We start from the raw sequence: 13,962 nt of genomic DNA on the forward strand, positions 1-13,962 counted from the left end.
TAAGCATTCTCTGACGAGCGACGGATTTCCCGTGAGTGATAAAAATGTGTTGTCGTCTATCTATTATCTTTTTAAAGTCAGTGTTCCTCTCGCAGCGGTGCAAGTTTACTACTACGAGCGGTTTGTATTTCAAGTGCTACACTGAAAGACACATACATACACACACGCTCTCTCTCTCTCTCTCTCTCTCTCTCTCTCTCTCTCTCTCTCTCTCTCTCTCTCTCTCTCTCAAGTGTAGAACTCAAAGAAGGTCCTGCGTAGGCCTACTAGGGATCAGACGGTAAAAGTGATTCCATTCAACTTTTGTTTTTAATTCCTTTAATGGTTTGGGGTCCTGTGTGGGCAAGGCTGCCTGAAATGGACTCTGCAAAAGAAACACAGAAGAGAATCCCACCTTCTAGAAGCGTATGTGTATAAAGCCGGCCTATAAATTGGAAAAGGCGATGAAGTCTAAGCTTCTATTTTTTTTAGACCAATATCGAACCTATCGTACTTATCAAAACTTACAGAAATGGAAGTTCACGAAAAAACGTGGAAACACTCGGAACAACTCAACATTATACCTGAGGATCAGTCACCATTTAGGAAATAAAACACTCAACATTGTGCGCAATTATAAATATGGTAAAAATTGTGGCAAATGGAAAATATGGCATCTGGTTATATGCTCGTCCAAAGTGCAGCATTCGACGCAGTTGACCACAATCTGCTGCTTGAAGATTTGAGACTAGTAGGCATCGAAGATGGTGTACGCAAATTATATAAAAGCTACTCAGAAAACAGGAAGGTTGAAGTAGTTATATCAGATGTGAAATCAGAAAGGAAAAACCTAACGAAGGGAGTGCCCCAAGGAAGCGTTCTGGGTCCGTTGCTATTTGGCATTTACATAATTGAACTATCTAGAATTCTAAATAAGCACAAGGTTAAGTATAAGGTGTATGCTGGTGATACTTTGCTCTATTTTCCTGTCGAAACGGTAGAAGACGCCATTAATAAAAGTGATGCAATGATGAAAGATATGAAAATAATGGATGCCGGCGAAGAAATTGAAGCTTAATGAAGACAAAACTGAGTGCATGCTATTTGGATCTGACAGTGCCCTACGAAAATATGATAACTTCAAAAGAATAACGATTGGTTCGTCGATAATACATAAATATTGTAGAAATAGTGGGGCACTTGGGAGTGTTTATTGATAATAAATGTCAATGAAGAGACCTATATATTACATATTGTAAAAACCTGTAACTATCGTATTAGAAACATTGCATTTGTTAGAAAATACCTAAACGAAGATACTCTGAAAACAGCAATTTGCAACCAAATACTTTTGAGGATTGATTAATGCAACGTTATATACTACGGACTCCCTATTTACCTACTAAGAACTTAGCAAGCTAGGAGTACAAAATAAAGCAGCCAGATTAGTAAAGGGACTAAGTTTCCGTGACAGAATAATCCTAGCACTGACTGAGCTCCCGGTAAAAGCAAGAACAGAATATAAAATACGTCTTTAAAGACTAAAATATGGTGAGCTAACATATCTAAGAAACTGCTTAAGCTTCTTTAGACCTGGAATGAATATTGTAATCAGACATGCAAGTGAAGCATATAAGCTATTTGAACCTAGAACAGATTGTAAGTCAGACGAGATAGCATTTGTACATTGTACACCAAAACTATACGACAAAATACCGCCTGAAGTGAAGATCATACAACTAGAAAGCAAATTTAAAAAATGATTCTACAGGAGCTATGACATTGACGAGAAAACACTAAAAGACAATTAAAAAGTATAAGAAGCACCTTATTTTAAAAACGGCCAAGAGCCCGCCAGAGAGGGAATCATCCCTGTGGAGAGCTGTACATAAAATCAAGAAAAGTGAAACAAATTGAAAGTGAGATAGTGACGTACGCCTTTTCCGTGGGCAGCAACGAGGACGAGAGACCGAATTTGTCATTCTGTTAACTTCATAATCTCTGTAGAGTCAACACGAGACAGAGCCTCAAGTTTAAATAAAGGTAATGCTCGCCACTGACTGATTCTAATAGGAATCTCGGTGAATGCAAATGGTGCTGGGCTCTTTATCGTGTGTGAATTGGTTGCTCTTGAACGAATTTGGTTCTCTGGCCTTATTGTGACCCATTGTTGCTGCACTCGCACTACTAATCCCTGGGTTCGTTCCAGTAATGTCCACGAAGAGAAGCTGGAGAGATAAGTGAAGATTTGTGGAAGTGAAACCTTGGGAAAGACCCAAATGGCAGCATTTTCCCAGAGGCGTATGTTGTGAATCAAGCTGCATCCTTTTGATTATTATTATTATTATTATTATTATTATTATTATTATTATTATTATTATTATTATTATTATTATTATTATTATTATTATTATTATTATCATCTTTTTTTCTTTTTTTTTTTTTTTTTTGCTCTATCACAGTCCTCCAATTTGACTGGGTGGTATTTATAGTGTGGGGTTCCGGGTTGCATCCTGCCTTCTTAGGAGTCCATCACTTTTCTTACTATGTGCGCCGTTTCTAGGATCACACTCTTTTGCATCAGTCCTGGAGCTACTTCAGCCTCTAGTTTTTCTGTATTCCTTTTCAGGGATCTTGGGATCGTGCCTAGTGTTCCTATGATTATGGGTACAATTTCCACTGGCATATCCCATATCCTTCTTATTTCTATTTTCAGATCTTGATACTTATCCATTTTTTCCCTCTCTTTCTCTTCAACTCTGGTGTCCCATGGTATTGCGACATCAATGAGGGATACTTTCTTCTTGATTTTGTCAATCAACGTCACGTCTGGTCTATTTGCACGTATCACCCTATCTGTTCTGATACCATAGTCCCAGAGGATCTTTGCCTGATCGTTTTCTATCACTCCCTCAGGTTGGTGCTCGTACCACTTATTACTGCAAGGTAGCTGATGTTTCTTGAACAAGCTCCAGTGGAGGGCTTTTGCTATTGAATCATGCCTCTTTTTGTACTGGTTCTGTGCAAGTGCCGGGCATTCGCTTGCTATGTGGTTTATGGTTTCATTTTTCGTATTGCACTTCCTACATATGGGAGAAATGTTATTTCCGTCTATCGTTCTTTGAACATATCTGGTTCTTAGGGCCTGATCTTGTGCCGCTGTTATCATTCCTTCAGTTTCCTCCTTGAGCTCTCCCCTCTGTAGCCATTGCCATGTGTCATCGCTGGCTAGTTCTTTAGTCTGTCTCATGTATTGTCCGTGCATTGGTTTGTTGTGCCATTCCTCTGTTCTGTTTGTCATTCTCCTGTCTCTGTATATTTGTGGGTCTTCGTCTACTTTTATTAGTCCTTCTTCCCATGCCCTCTTTAGCCACTCGTCTTCACTGGTTTTCAGGTATTGCCCCATGGCTCTTTTCTCGATGTTGACGCAGTCCTCTATACTTAGTAGTCCTCTCCCTCCTTCCTTTCGTGTTATGTATAGTCTGTCTGTATTTGCTCTTGGGTGTAGTGCTTTGTGTATTGGCATATGTTTCCTGGTTTTCTGATCTATGGTGCGGAGTTTTGCCTTCGTCCATTCCACTATTCCTGCGCTGTATCTGATTACTGGCACTGCCCATGTGTTTATGGCTTTTATCATATTTCCGGCGTTGAATTTTGACTTGAGTATCGCTTTGAGTCTCTGCATATATTCTTTCCTGATTGTGTCCTTCATCTCTTGGTGTTTTATATCCCCTCCTTCCATTATTCCCAGGTATTTGTATCCAGTCTTATCTATGTGTTTGTTGTCGCTCCCATCTGGTAGCTTTATCCCTTCAGTCCTCGTTACTTTGCCTTTTTGTATGTTGACTAAGGCGCATTTTTCTATTCCAAACTCCTTCCTGATGTCCCCAGATACAATCCTTACAGTCTGGATTAGGGTATCTATTTCCTTGATGATCTTACCATACAGCTTGATGTCGTCCATGAAGGCATGAACATCAGATGGTTATTATTATTATCATTATTATTGTACTTAGGGAGCAGACCCTCTCTCAAGCATACTTTATTAAAAGTAATGGCTACTTCAGCAGCGTTACACTTGTAGAGATTCTTCTCTATTTTGCGAATAGCGGCTTTTTCGGTGCTACTTAAACAGGCTAGTAGAACGCCTATAGAGGTCATGGTAAAATACAGGGTCAAAATAGGTGAATATATTTGAATTTTACAGATAAACTATGATACCATAGTCATCAAAGTCATTAACGATTTTCTCTCTCTCTCTCTCTTTCTTAAAGCGAGCTTTCGTCTGGAGCTGCCAGACATCCTCGGGCTGGGAAGCTGAGGGTGGACTGATCTTGGTGTGGTGTCCGTCCTCGTTATATCTGTGGTTGACAGCATGGGGTCTGCCCCATGCTTGTCTCCTATTGGCTGGTGGCGGTGAGTCTTGTTTTCATTGGTTGCCTGAGCCAGGTCTCAAGCCACTTTCTTCGAGCCGATGGTTGCGTTGCAGCATATCCTGCAGCCGCCTGGACCTCCTAAGCGGCGCTGTAACATTGATGGGCGTTGCGCTACGCTGTGGGACGTCACGGCTACTTTGATTTCCATCGGCTGCAGGAGTACCTCGTTCGGGGGCGTTGTCATCCATAGAGTTGTCATGATCGGTGGTGTCATTGTTGGTGGCAGGTCTTCTCATACTCGTAGGGAGGAGAAATTCTTCCTGCGTCGTATTCAGAATAGGTTTTATTTGCTGGATGAGGAGCGCCTCCAGCAGGCGCAACCGACGGGCATCAGGGGCCTTCCCGATGATCTTCGTGTTCTTTATGATGACATCCCGGGAGATGGCCTCGTGATGTTTGGTGCGGGCGTGATTCTTTATAGCCCCCTCTTGGGCGTGGCACTAGAGTCTCTTCGACAGTCGCATGGTAGTCATACCTACGTAGGCGCCGCTGCATTCGCGGACTGGGCATGTATACTGGTACACTACATGCGTCTGCTTCAGGGGTTCTCGTACCTGTGGAGAGGGGTTATTTTTCATAATAAGGAATCGCAGCGTACCTACCGATTCTGGTAATATATGATTAAGTCGATATTCTTGGTGTCGTCAGTCGGGGATACATTATCAAAAATAATTTTCTTAATGGCGTCCTCTTCTTCACGGTAATGGGAACTCATGAAGGCTTTGTAGTACAGCTTGATATTATCCTGGGGGCGGGGCTGCGGGCTCTCACTATCGTACCATTTCTCCAGGGCTGTGCGGACTTCCTTGCTGATTAATTTATTTGAGTACCCGTTATTCACAAGTGCTTGGGAGGCGCGGTCGAGTTCCTGGTGAGTGTCCTGCCAGGTCGAGCAGTGGGAGAGGGCCCTCCTGACGAAGGCCCTGACGGTGGTGCTTATGAATCTGGCGGGGCACTCGCTGTCTCCGTTGAGGCAAAGTCCTAAATTGGTTTTCTTTGTGTAGACTGAAGTACGGAGACCGTCTTCCGTCTTGCTTACAAGGACGTCGAGGAAGGGGAGCCGATCGTCGGAGCTGCGTTCGACTGTGTAATTCAGCACACTACACTGCTGAAATGCTTGAGGGAGGGCTTCTACCTCATCCTCGGCGTCGACTTGCACAAAGATGTCGTCAATATAACGTCCATATCTGCGGGGTTGCTGCATCCTGGCGAAGACCGTCCCCCCCCCCCCCCCCTTCCTCCACGGTGCCCATATAAAAGATAGCGAAGAGGACCCCCAGTGGAGAGCCCATCGCCACGCCGTCCTTTTGGCAGAACATCTGGCCACGGTGGGTGGAGAAAGGGGCCTTCTTCGTGCATATCTCCAGCAGCGTACGGAGCGAGGCTTCCGGTATGTTGAGGGGCGCTGTCGACTGATTCCTGTAGACACGATCAAGGATTATATCTATGGTTTCGTCGACAGGCACGTTCGTAAATAGGGACTCTACATCCAGCGAGGCGACAATCCCGGTACCAGGGGCGTCCTTGATGGCTTCTAAGAACTCTGCCGAAGACTGCAGGCTGTACCGACTCGGGACGTAAGGGGTCAAAATTTGGTTGAGGCGTTTAGCCAAGGCGTACGTACCAAGATCAGTCCACCCTCAGCTTCCCAGCCCGAGGATGTCTGGCAGCTCCAGACGAAAGCTCGCTTTAGGAAAGAGAGAGAGAGAGAAAATCGTTAATGACTTTGATGACTATGGTATCATAGTTTATCTGTAAAATTCAAATATATACACCTATTTTGACCCTGTATTTTACCATGACCTCTATAGGCGCTCTACTAGCCTGTTTAAGTATCACCGAAAAAGCCGTTATTCGCAAAATAGAGAAGAATCTCTACAAGTGTAACGCTGCTGAAGTAGCCAGTTACTTGTATATTATATTATTATTATTATTATTATTATTATTATTATTATATTTATTATTCTTATTATTATTATTATTATTATTATTATTTTATTATTATTATTATTATTGTTGTTGTTGTTGTGTGCTCTATCACAGTCCTCCAATTCGACTGGGTGGTATTTATAGTGTGGGGTTCCGGGTTGCATCCTGCCTCCTTAGGAGTCCATCACTTTTCTTACTATGTACGACGTTTCTAGGATCACACTCTTCTGCATGAGTCCTGGAGCTACTTCAGCGTCTAGTTTTTCTGTATTCCTTTTCAGGGATCTTGGGATCGTGCCTAGGTTTTATTATTATTATTATTATTATTATTATTATTATTATTATTATATTATTATTATTATTATTATTATTTGCTTACAAATTGAAGACAGAACTCCATACCTGTCGATGTCATACACGTAGGTACTCCCTTGATCAATTCGTGATTCACGTGAAATGCTGAGAGTCACATTTGCTTAGTTGGAAACGAAACCTTGGCGTGCGACTCATATCCGTAGTAATAGTTAGAAGCAGGCTATAAGCTCAAGGACCGTCCTTTTTAAAAGTGTATCGTGGTACTACACGCACGATTTTCACCGTGTGATTTTTGGCATTTCTATTACCAATCTGTGCTATCCGTAATGTTTTAACAATATTTCTAGTATTTGTGTATCATCTTGCAATCTTGTGTCTATTACATAGTGTGTGACATTTCTGCCCGGTGGTTCATCCTTGCTCTTAAGCAAACACTAAAGCCACGATTAAATAGTTATATGAAACGCTTAGCTAAAAGTAATGCATTAATGAGGCTCTCTCTCTCTCTCTCTCGTCTTCCTTACGAGTTCGAATTATAATTTTTTCAGCCTATTGTACTTCGTTCTTTCCACCTGACTGAACCATATCCAAGTATTCTAGACCATCTACTCAACATCACAAGCGTTTTTGCTAATTCAATGAATCCTCATATTTCATATCCTTCCATTTATTCAGGTGCCACCTGTTTTACGCAAACAGCTCATGTCTCCAACTCCAATCATTTATTTTTCACGTGTACTCGACATTCCAAAGTTTCTCCCTGTCATTTACACACTCATACACATACAAACCGGTACCTTTCTTGCGTCACTTATTCAGTGACTCACCCTTACGCTCATCCTGCCATTATCCATTTAATTCACTCCCACATGCTTCGAGAAGAAAGCCGCTTCCATTGTGTAGTACCGTTAAACACCTATAATTCTTACTGTACTCTGTCATCCTTGCTATTATACGACAGATGAACAAATATTCCTTTCAATTCATTCACTTTCAGAACATTTCCCTAACCCAGCCATAACTTTTATGTCCTGGTTAATCACACTCCTCACCATGCTGTGGCAGAGTGGTGGTACTACAGCTCTCAGCTCTCATTTGCATGGTCCACCCACTAATGACTAATCCATCAGGCTTTAAATAGTTTCCAGCTTTTCCTGGAGTCAAACAGAAGGAAGTGGGCTTGGCAACTTTATCTTTAATATCTTGCTTAGGTAATGCAGTAGAAGGTTGTCTGTTGCCATCCTTTCTAAACTTATATATATATATATATATATATATATATATATATATATATATATATATGTTTGTGTGTGTGTGTGTGTGTTTTATCACATCGCCGTGATTCATATACTCTCATTAAGCAACAAATGTCCTTTAATATCTAATTCGCTCTATACCTCAGAATTAATATACTTTTGTAGGCTCATGGGCTCGAACCATGACACCAAGAATTCAGGACGTACAGTGACGGCATTTTACCCGCAAGGCTATCGTGATAGCCTTGTGGGAAAAACGCCGTCACTGTATCATCCTGAATTCTTGGTTCCATGGTTGAGCCCATGAGCCGACGAATTTTTTATCAACTAAAAATTCCCCTTTGGTTAACATATATGAAAGTATATCAATTCCGAGGTAGAGCGAATTAGATATTGAAGGACATTTGTACCTTATTATATATATATATATATATATATATATATATATATATATATATATATATATATATGTATGTATATAAATGCGTGTCTGTATTCAATGCATTTGTATTGTCATAGATATGCAGGTCTTCATCTACAGTAGCGCATGTAGGCATGCATGCTTATTGCTAAAATGATAATTAAGGACGATGAAATATCAGAGTTGTGATTGTTATCATTCTGTACGAGGAAATCGAACAAGCAAACCTTGAGGCAGTTGCTGAGTCGTGATAACGTGTTCGAGTATTTTCTAAGTATTACACTAATTTATCGCACCCGTTGACTTTCTGTAGAAGGACTTCTGATATCGTTTTATCCTAGAATTTTTCAAAGGTGGATTTTCACGCACCGAGAAGGGGGTTTCTTGCGCTTAAACATCTGAGAAAATTCCGAAATATTCAGCATCTGCAGCCCTTTATCCCGAGAAGCACCACAACGCCATAGTGTGAATCACCCTCCCATGTAAATATGGCAACACTGTTTCAGGAGCGATGTGTTTCAGTAGCGATGTAATGGAGTGAGAATATCTAAATCTCTTTTATACTTTTGGAGATATTTCTTTATCCAGGTCTTTTTATACGTTGGAAAGGAACGCCGCTGACTGCATAGTTCGTCTATTACTCAGGTACCGTATTTTTACGCCGTATCAGCGCCTGATAAGTGACCAAATGGCGGTGAAATGAGGCGATGGTCATTTGTTGACTCTGCCCTCTCTCGTCGAGTTCGTCCGAATTAAAACCGAATTCCGCGGACATTTACCCATATTTACCTTGAATGGTCACTCCATTACACCTATCAAAAGTCTGGGGACCCCAAGTTTGCATTTCGATAAACGAATTAAGTTGTTTCGGCGTCTGGAGGCCTATGCACACAGGCCTATATCACCAGTAAATCTGGCGAAGGCCGAGCGACCTGAAACCAGCAGCTCCCTTTTTGGGGGGGAAGCTCCTATTAGGCTACTGGATTTGATTCATTAAAGCATAGTATAGTATCCGAAATTACCCTTAGAGCAGGAGAGGCCCACCAATTTCTGTTAAAGCTAAATCTTTTGCAAGCCAGGGTACAGATTACCGTCAGTTACTTAACCTGATTAGCCTACGTTCTGCTCCCTTCTGAGGCCGAGTGGACTACCTGGGCCGATCTTTCCCGCTCGTTGACCCACCTTCCAGAAAAAAGTACTTTGGGGTAAAACGTTGCTGTGCGGATAATGATCTTCCTAACGGTCACTTTTATCACTTTAATATTTGGCACAGGATATAGGTACGGCAGCCGTATCCCGATCGTGGTAGATATTGGTACGGCAGTGAATTGCGCATGCGTCAATTTCAGAACTTCCTGCCGTACAAATAATATAGTGCGGTGAGGGTACGGCAGATTCTGTCATTGGCGCCGTATTTGCGGTCTTGACTTGCTGTAGATACGGCAGTTAGCTGTATCCGTTTACCAGTTTGCTAATCATACTGTATTATGTAAACCAGAGCTCGGCTTTTAGGTGGGACAGTCACACTTTTTGAACATCTGTCCCCCTTTTTTCAGTTAGCAAAATGTTCCTCCCCCTGTTTTTTGTTTGTTTAGCTTTTGTGAATTGTGTCCCGCTTTTTTGTACTACAAAAACAACACTATCCAGATTTTAATGGACCTGGTAAATTCTATCGTCTTCTCCGACAGCTGCAATATACCCAATGAAGTGAATTAAAAGAATATTGTAAAGTATATAACGGCCCTTGCAGCTGCCGACGTCGGGCAGAATAAAGAGCCGAAAAAGTCACCAAAGGTACGATGGTAGATGTATATATATATAATCCTCTTTGAATCTCCTCTTCGGAATTCTTTTCAGGGCCGATTCGATCGTTCGTGACCTACGTATATACCATGAATTACCCAATTTTTGAAAGTTTGAGTCTTCATAGATGTCTATGGCTTTCTTCAGCTCGTTAAAGCCTGAAAACATCTGTTTTTTCGGCGAAAACTAATGTATTATTCCGCGGTTCATGCTGTTCCGTCACCATTTTTCTTGCTGTCACTGATATGCCCAAAGACTGTGTATATACTTCAGTATATAGTCTTTGGATATGCGTGAGGCGGTAAACAACGGTTAGCGCATGCGCAATTCACTGCCGTACCAATATTCTACGAGATCGGGGTACGGCTGCCGTACCAATATCCAGTTCGTTATATTTAGGGTAAACAATCGCATTGAGTCCATCTTACTCGTGAAGAAGACCCCCTTTTCACTTGATATTTAGTGTGTGAAACAAAAATACAATTCAATATTTAAGCATACCATTCAAAAGATTGAAGTTTTGTTAACAAAGTGAGATAGCCTATGGGGGAAACACCGCAGTGGATCCATCGTCATCGCGTGGATCAGCCTTTTTCACTCTATATTTACCTAACATCTTTAAGCATACTATTCAAAAGATTGAAGTTTCGTCAACATAATGTGATATAGTATCTATGAGAGCGCCATACTAGGTAATTAAAGTAGGCATGTGAGGTCTTGGTGAAATAGGGTAAAAAACCGTGGGGTCCAGAGTGGACCGTGTACGATCAGCTTGGACAATCCCCAAAAAAGTACATTAGGGTAGAACACCACGGCAGGCCAACCCTCATCACGGTGGACGGGTCTTATTCACTTGATATTTAATTGGTGAAACAAGAATACAATTGCAACTCTAAGCATACCATTTAAAAGACTGAAGTTTCGTCAACATAATGTGATATGTTAAAGCATACGAACTAAAATAAGCACGTGAGCTCTTCGTAAAATATGTTTTCAAGGCAGTTTTGAAATCCAATATGGCGGCTACGTTTTGCATGGAAGGTTCTCATCAGTGACGGCCACCATCTTTCCCCAGCCTTCCCAGCACTCATTTGAACAATGTTAGCGTATATATGTAACGTTTATTGATCTTACTCAAGATTGCAGTTGTAATCAGCACAATAAAACAACATTTTGTTGCCTATATTAGTGAAAGTATGAAACTTGTTATTCCCGGGGTTATGGTTGGAACTGAATTCATTCTTACCTTGTAATCGGTGGTTTTTATCCTTACTGCCATCACAACTGAAACTCCACAGTGCTTATTTGATTGTAATTATACCCATTTTGGTCTTAATTCATCCACAGTGCACTTGAACCACGCTGTGGTTCCTGGTTCCTAAGCACTCACTCGGCAAACACAGTTACGAGCAGCAGACGACAACACTGATTATGAGATGCAAAGCTTTATTCCCTTAATTGTTTACTTTACTCAATATTTAGTTTAACTTTACTTCAAAATGTTTATTTAATTCATGTCTATTAATCCCTTTTTTACAACCAAATTAACCCCCAACCCCAAAAATTACAAATGTTTCGGATGTATACTTACGAGCAGACGACATGAGGAAAAATGACTCATCGTTGCCAATCTAGTGGAGCGTCACACATACGCCGATGCATTTACAAACTGTTTCGATGAATTCTAGTTGTCATAGTAATGCAGTAATGATGAAAAAAAAATTGCTGTAATATGTACGTATATATAATACAAATAGATACGCTAATTTCACTTATTTCCCCCGTTTTATTGCATGACACTTACCTGGCAGGTATATATATAGCTGTATTTTCTGAAGTCCGACAGAATTTAAAAAACTTCCGACACACGCAGTGGTCGGCCAGGTGGTTAGTACCCATTTTCCGCCGCTGGGAGGCGGTATCAGGAACCATTCCCATTTTCTATTCATAAATTTTCTGTCGCCGGTACTGAAAACACCTGTTTTCGTACCTCCGGCTTAGGATTTTGGAAACTTCATTTAGCCGCTAAGTATCCTAATTGTCTTTTAATTTATTTACTTGGATTTGTGGCTAGGCATACGCTATCTTAAATTGATTTGAATTTGATTCATTTTTGCAATAAGATATCTGAATCTAGTTAGGCTAGTTTCAGAGGGTGTTGTCTGCAAAGATAGGGTGTGGCTACCGAAAGCTTCGGTAGTTCCGCACTTGGGGGGCGCAATTAATCAGTAACATTGTTCTATTTCCGTAAGGAAAAAGTATGATTCGTATGTAACGCAATTAATCAGTAAACGTGTCTAATTCCGTAAGGAAAAAGTTTGTTTAGTATGTACGCAATAATCAATTACGAAAGTCAGGGTAGTGATACTGCTAACCTTCCGGTAGACTTTATTTTGCCTAACGCTGTAGTATGGCCTACGGGTTATGACTATGTCTGCGAGAGGTGATGCGCTCTCCTTCATTGTTGTGAAGAGTTCTACTTCTGTTTTTGTTACGCCTAACCCTGTAATGTTGCCTTCGGGCCCTAACAGTGTCTGTAGAGGTTATTGCCCTTTCTCTTATACTATTTCGATTCGTAACTTAGAATCGAAAGTGCTTGCTTTAGAGAGCAATAGTGAAGTGGCTAAGTGTAGTGACAGTGCCCCTTGTGTAGTGGAGGGTGCGTCAGATCGGCCTTATAACGCCTCTAGGTCTAGACCTCTGTCGAACTCCAGAAACCAAGGGAGAGGGCAGTCGAAAGCCGAAGGAGGGTTACAGGGAACCCCACCGATCTGGCGTGCCTTCGGCAGTTTCTGATGAAAATCCCCAGACTGCCAAAGTGCGTGCACATGCACGAATCCTGAAGGATTGCTTCTCGTCCTCCGAGGCGTCCTCCCCGCACAAGGGTTGGAGCTCTCGGAAGGACTCGCGCCCTCTAAGAAGCTTTATAGAAGAGGACGCTTCACGTCCCTTCTCCCTCGTTATGTGTTTCAGTGAGAAGTAAGAAGGCGAAAGTTGCCTGATCACGTGTACTTCTTTCCACCAAGAAATAGAAAAAGAGGCAGTTTCTCTCGCTTGTTTTGACGCCTGTCAGGAGCGTGACGCTTTTCTGCACGCTTATTTGACGATCGGCTTGAACAGGACGCTCGGATGGACGCACTCACCAGTGGACGCCGAGCGTCCTCGCCAGTGGCCGCCGAGCGCGCACCAGGACGGCCGAGCGTCCTCGCCAGTGGACGCCAAGCGTCCTCGCCAGTGGACGCCGAGCGCGCACCAGGACGCCGAGCGTCCTCGCCAGTGGACGCCGAGCGTCCTCGCCAGTGGACGCTGAGCGCGCACCAGAATGTTTCTGTTGAACTCTTCAAGCTCTTGTTTAAGATTTGAGCCTCAAGAAAGTGAACAGAACTTCGTCTTCGAAACCCAGCAAGACCTCGGGTTTCTGAATTCAGAGGTCTCTGTCAATATTATATTGCTTTTCGCAAAGGTGGATGGAGTTAAGGAAGCTCAAGGAAGATCTCGTTTTTCTCTACCTCAGTCAAGACTTTGAGATAAGACAGTTACGGGTATGTAAAGGCTCGACGTCCTGAACGTCAGGATTTTCGGCAACGTTCAGTAGGATTCTTGCAAAGGCACTCATCAAAAGGACGCTCTTCAGGAAAGCGCAAGACAGGACTTCCTTTGCCATACTGCCATAAATTAAAGCTTTTTAGACCATCTGAAAGGGTTTTTCAGATGATAGATTTTGTTAGTTTGGCTAGTCGAGACTTCCATGCCGATTGAGCATCGTCGTTCTACCTACCGTAAGCCCAGTCTCTTAACAGGATTCTTGTCCCTTCCTTGTTTG

At 42.1% G+C, this 13,962-nt stretch overlaps 1 protein-coding gene across 4 annotated transcripts in view; it reads left to right on the forward strand.

Annotated features, from left to right (window-relative positions):
* Positions 1-13,962, forward strand: part of LOC135226522 (growth factor receptor-bound protein 2) — a 196,837-nt gene that overhangs the window by 4,432 nt on the left and 178,443 nt on the right. For 2 of the 4 annotated variants that reach the window (XM_064266152.1, XM_064266156.1), the window contains exon 1: positions 8,823-8,981. The exons of 1 other annotated variant lie outside the window; for it this stretch is intronic. The gene's annotated coding sequence lies outside the window, so the exon portion shown is untranslated. Of the gene's footprint in view, positions 1-95; positions 121-8,822; positions 8,982-13,962 lie in introns of those variants that run through there. One more of the 4 variants, XM_064266153.1, reaches the window with a different exon arrangement.

Source organism: Macrobrachium nipponense, chromosome 14 (assembly GCF_015104395.2).
Source record: "Macrobrachium nipponense isolate FS-2020 chromosome 14, ASM1510439v2, whole genome shotgun sequence".
NCBI lineage: Eukaryota > Metazoa > Arthropoda > Malacostraca > Decapoda > Palaemonidae > Macrobrachium > Macrobrachium nipponense.